Source organism: Phoenix dactylifera, chromosome 11 (genome assembly GCF_051530095.1).
Source record: "Phoenix dactylifera cultivar Ajwa chromosome 11, Ajwa_hap1_PhDact_Kaust_v1.1, whole genome shotgun sequence".
In the NCBI taxonomy this organism is placed as follows: Eukaryota; Viridiplantae; Streptophyta; class Magnoliopsida; order Arecales; family Arecaceae; genus Phoenix; species Phoenix dactylifera.
In genome coordinates, this window is record NC_143200.1 from 26,982,275 (window position 1) to 26,988,296 (window position 6,022).

Below are 6,022 nucleotides of genomic sequence, written 5' to 3' on the forward strand. Positions count from 1 at the left end.
GGAAAACAAAATTGATTGGGAGATATAATTCAGCATAATCTACTAAAAGAAGATATCATTTAAAAATTTAATTGCAGATATAGAATCAAAGCTAATCGGTAACATTTTTGCCTTTTTATTATTATTGAGAAGGTGTCGCTAGTAAGAGAAGAAGGGGGAATCATGGAATTGAAACTTACTAAGTTAGCTGTGAAAGTTCGGAGGGCATCATGATTGCTCTACTTTTCACATGCATATATATATCTATATATATATATATATATATATATATATATATATATATATATATATATATATATATATATATATATATATATATTAATTACAACCATCTTAGAATATAGGATAGCCAATTGAGCAGGATCCATGCTCTGATGTCAACAGAATATGATCTTGTCTGTATCTTATTGTATGTACCTATGCGCTCGCAGAAGCTAATTTTGCGCAATCTTAGTTAGATGTGGCCATGCCAAATTTGGAAGCTATTTAGATCGCAATATATTGCGATCGCAACAGCCATTTCCCATCCTTGTATTTTGACACGTCCAACTTTGGGAACAAAAAAAAATGGATAAAAATTATAATTTGCGAAATCCCACTGGTGAATCAGATGGGATGCCACGGGAAGAATCAAGAATTTGATGGATGAGAAACATGAAGAGTTTACATAGATTAATGCAGTTAGTTTGAGAAAACAAGCACAAATGGATAGATGGCTGTTGCTGTGGAGGCATTGGAGGTGCAAAAATGGGAGAATGCACAGTAGAGGACTCTCTAGAGAAGATTCAGCTCAAGACTTATATGGGAAATCCAGTAGAATTAGTTTGGATTTTCTGCTGGATTTATGGATTGTGCAGGGTATTCGGATAGAACCCGAATTAGTTTGGATTTTTTTTCTTCATGCAGACGAATAGACTCATGGACTGAGATTTAGGCTAAGACTAGGACTTGGGCTAGGTAGGCCAACAAACCTCATTCTTGCAGGCTCTTAGGAGGGCAGTCATTTCCATGGTGTTGATAGGAGGATGAGGGAGAAGAGCCATGGGGAAGAAGAGATGGTAATGTAGACCAAGAAGAAGAGTTCCTCCCCCTAAAAAACCCTCTCAAAACCCCTAAAAGATGATAGCAATGAGATAAAGCCATGTTTCATTCAAATAAACCATTCAATATGTACTTAATGTTGTTTTATACACATGTACAGATAATAAAAGAACTCAAACTTTCCAGCAATAGTGCAAGAGAAGAAAAAAAGCATTGAAGCCCTTGCTCTTGCTAGACTTGAACTAAAGTTTTAAGTATTCAGGACATGGACAAAAGAAATAGACTGTTGAGAGCCATGTCCTTCCATGTGATTTCATAGGGTGGTTGTCAGGAGGCAGCAATAAAGGGAGAACTGAGGTCATCTTTTCCCCACAACATTCCCATTAGATGTCGGTTTGTCAGCCAACTCTGAGAGCCCTGAGCTGACTGAATGGCTATTGTTGATATGGAGAGGATTTCTAAGAAGCCTGCAATGAAAAGATCCAGCATGGGCGGTCAGAGAGCCAACCATCGATGTAGCGCTGTCATCATTCTTTTAAAGGATTCTCCGGCGTGACAATGTCGGCTGGCTTCAACTCTTTCTTCATCATTTAGGCCTCTGTCGAACATAATAAACTAATTATTATACAAAGCAATGTATCCATAACATTGCTATAGAAAAAATGCTGCACCTTCAATTAGAGTACCTTAATTATTCTGATAGCAAGTCGCATTATCTTTCGCTAAATTTGAATAATAGTTAGAATTCAGTAGCATCAATCAATAGCAATATAGGTACATACACAAAGCATGCACACGTTTTCTATCTGCAATGGTTAATAATTTTTAACACCACCAATGCCAGAAAGTTTTATAGCTGTTAATTTATCAGAAAGGAGTTCTATGGGAAAGTAAACCATGGGGAAAGCCATTTATTTCTCAGAAAAGAAAAGGAGTTCTATCAAACAGATTCTAGTTCTGTTTTTTCATAAGAAATGATGATGAATCTTCTCAAATTGGTTAACTTTATTGACCAGATTGTTTCATAAAGAGGAATCTCTCAAAGCTTTGAAATCATATAATGAGTATTTTTGTGAAAGATAGATTGATAATTGAAAACTTTCTTAGTGCTCATGAAATAAAGGTATATTACAGAAGAACTGGTCACAAAGAATTTCATGCAAACTTGACTTTGAAAAAGCATTTGACAATCTAAATTGGGAGTTCCCGTTAAATATCCTCCAAACTAGAGGCTTCCCATCTAGATGGGTCAGTTAGATTCATTGTGTCTCCTTTCCTCTGCTTCGGTAGCACTCAATGTCAACGGTTGATCAGTGAATTGGATTAAATGCCGGCACGGCCTAAGGCAAGGTGATCCTCTTTCTCCTGCACACTTTATCTTGGCTGCTGACATGCTCTCTAGATTGCTTAAACAAGCTGGGGCCCTCGATTTAATTGAAGGAATTGGAGATGATAGAATCTTTCAAGGCATCAAGTGCCTCTCTTTTGTAGATGATACGCTCCTTGTTTTGGCTGGAAAGTTTGATGGTTGTTAAAGCAATCCTTGTGGCTTTTGAAGGGGCATCCAGTTTGTGAATTAACTTCTACAAAGTTTGATCACTGAAAAAGGACTGAGCGGTATGGGAAGAGAAACAAAGAAAGTGAGAAAAAAGAAAAGCTGTCCTACAGCATTTCTTTTTCCTCTGTTAAAGTGGCAAGATAGACACAATTTGAATTCTTTCTGAAAGAAAAAGGAGGGTCATAATGTTATAATTAATCATTCAATCTTTAAAAGAACTTTAAATTCCATCACGTAACGTCACAGTACCTAATATATATGAATCATGTATAATGTTTAGGAGCCTGACTAGAATAGTCTGGCTCATTTTAGTTCAGCATTGCTCATAAAAAGCCTAAGTAGAATGAGAAATTATTGGACTCAAAAAGGATCATTGCAGTTGCCAGCCAGCAGACATTGAAGCGGTTCTCCAGAATGTAGTTTGTCTGGAACTGAGCACAAGCAATAGAAGAGCTGTAATATGAAAATTGAAATGTCTTCATATTTATGTTAGAAGATAAATGCAATCCCACTTAATTGTTGTACATTTTTCTTGTGCCTGACTTAAATAAAGAGTGAAGAGAGCGAAACTAAGGTCACACAGAATGCAAATGAAAAAGAGCTGAGATATGAAGATCAAAATGTTTTCATATTTATGTTAGATGATAAATGCAGAAAGAGAGAGAGAAGAACAAAACCGAGTTGGGGTGCATTCAGCAGGGAAACAAACATGCAAAAATATCCCCATGCAGTAGAACATCCATAGCTCGCCGGACATCTTGTAGGAACTTTGCTTGACATAATAGTAAAGATTTCAAGTGTTTGCACAGCAGTCTTTCAATCCACTAGGGATTGATTTCTTGCAAATGTATGCCCATGGAAAGTTCCGGCAGAGCTGCCTAATAAGTTTAATTACCAAAGAATGAAGAACAAGAAAGCTTGATGAACCCCCTAAAATTATTTCTACTCAAAAGAATTTTGTAACCCCAGAATAGCTCATATTTCGAGAAGACTTCTCCTGAATTATTTTACAGGTAAGGATTAGGACACAATCTACAACATCATCTTGGTCTATTGAAAGAAGACTTCTAAGTATTTTTATCTCGATTGCTAAGGTCTTTGGTTTTTAATAATGAAGCTTTGCATTCAACTACTCATGACTTATTAACCGGTGCTTTGATGATAAAGGAAAACACTATGACCTAAAAGTGCAACTCAATAAACAAAATAAATGAACAAATCTGTCTACAACCTAGTGTAGCTTTGAAGAAACCCCTTACTGTGAGGAGGGAGAAGCATCAGTGTGCCACATGGTAATTTATAATTCAAACCCCCATCGGAAGCTTTTTATCTTGCCCATTGAGATCAAATAACATGTGCTCCAGATCAATCCCGAAGTCTTTAAGTTAGGGGGAAAAGAAACTTCAGTGATTACACAATTTGGTGAACACCAAAACAAAGCTAAAGAATGTGACATTTGGTGCTATATTATTTCAATAAATAAATAAAAACACGATTTTAGAGGAAATAGGTGATAAAGGAATACTCCAGCATAAGCAATTTTGGATTTTGGATTTTGGATATGTCATTGTTAAAACAACGTACAGATGATGAGGACATGTTTTAGAAATTAAAGGCAGAATGGAGGAAGTGGAGTGTTTTTCAGCCAGCATGCCACTAAAGTTTCATAAAATATCTTATATAACAATCCCTATGATGTTGTAGGGATCAAAATATTGAATGAGTAAGATGGTTTATCCTAAGAATCTGGATTCCCATGAAACCTACTACCTGCATATCATGCATTTCATTCTCCTTCCAAATATAAGATGGTTTATCCTAAGAATCTGGATTCCCATGAAACCTACTGCCTGCATATCATGCATTTCATTCTCCTTCCAAATATAAGATGGTTTATCCTAAGAATCTGGATTCCCATGAAACCTACTGCCTGCATATCATGCATTTCATTCTCCTTCCAAATAAACTTCAGTTCAACTCTCGAGCATTATAAAATGGTACAGTCATTTGACTTCAAATCCTATGAATTGAAACCATATAAGTGTACTCCAGGTCTATAAAAATTATGTAAAGAACAGAATAACCAAAGTTAGCCACCAAATATTTAGTCAAGTGAGCAAATAAAATTGATGAATGATCAAACTTTACAATAAAATTCACTTTCTGCTAAGGCAGAATGGCAAATACATAACTGAAACAGAAACAAGGAATGCCCTTGATCAAAATTGACGATCAAGGGTATTCCGGTAAAATTATTTCACTAGTTAGTATCTATTATTGATTAGAACTGGAGATAAAGCTAGATAGATGAAGTAGAGGAGCATATCTGTTCATACCATTTCTCTGAAATTTAACAAAAAATACTGTAGAACAACCTACCATTTTGCCTAACATGGCCAAAACAACAAAAAATATTTTGTAGTAGTACCTCGTTCGTTGCCCTCCACTTAAAACCATCTATTTATCCAGCCTCAAAGAAAGGTTTGTGAAAACATTTCAATCTAGGAGGCAAAGAGACAGGTTTCCCACTAATATTCCACTAAACATGTAATTTCCACGAATCCATATCCACCAGATCTTCTGCCAAACATTTGAGATTGGCTTCTGATTGCTCTTTGCAGATCATTCCTATTGAGGGTCGGGCTTGTGTTACTGCAAGCTTTTCCAAATCCTTTCTCACAAGTTCTATTTCCTCTCGTCTTTTTAGACCCTTTTGGACAAGCTTGAGCACCTCTCATTGTTGGCGCCTTAGATTTTGGTGGTACATTCCCATAACTTCTTGATCGATTCTTCATCAAATTTATCTTCAATTAAATAGTTCCTACACCTCCTCTAATATCAGATCCATCTCAACATTCTAAGTTTTATCATGTTCCTCTTGATTGCTTGCAATTTCTTCATTCCCAAGATTAGAAACCAAGAAGAACATTCTTATCTCTACCAAGTCCAAATAAAATACTGCCTAGTTACATATAACCATGATTTAAAGCGACCCATTAGCTATTTTAGTTGTAATTTAGAATAGTAGCCTGAGACAAACCCAGCTAGTGAGAAATAGTATTTTGGTTCTGAGCTTCTCAACATCAAACTCGACACATAGCCTTAGTAACCAGAATCAACTAATAATTACAATATGAGCTGCAGCTCGGCATAAAACTCAACAAAATTAAGCATGTCTTGTTCTGAACTACTCCAGCTCAACCAAAACAGAAAACATCAAAAATGTCATACTAACTGCTCTATACAAGTGCTATTCTACAATGCCAAACCTGAGGGCATAATAATGGTCAGAAGTATATGAGGATCTGAAACTACTTATCAGGTAATGCTAGATATCAGGGGCACAAAGCATAACCAATGCACAAGAGGCAGTGTAAACTTAAAGAAGTAAAGGTTCATCAGTAGAACAACCCAAACAGATCA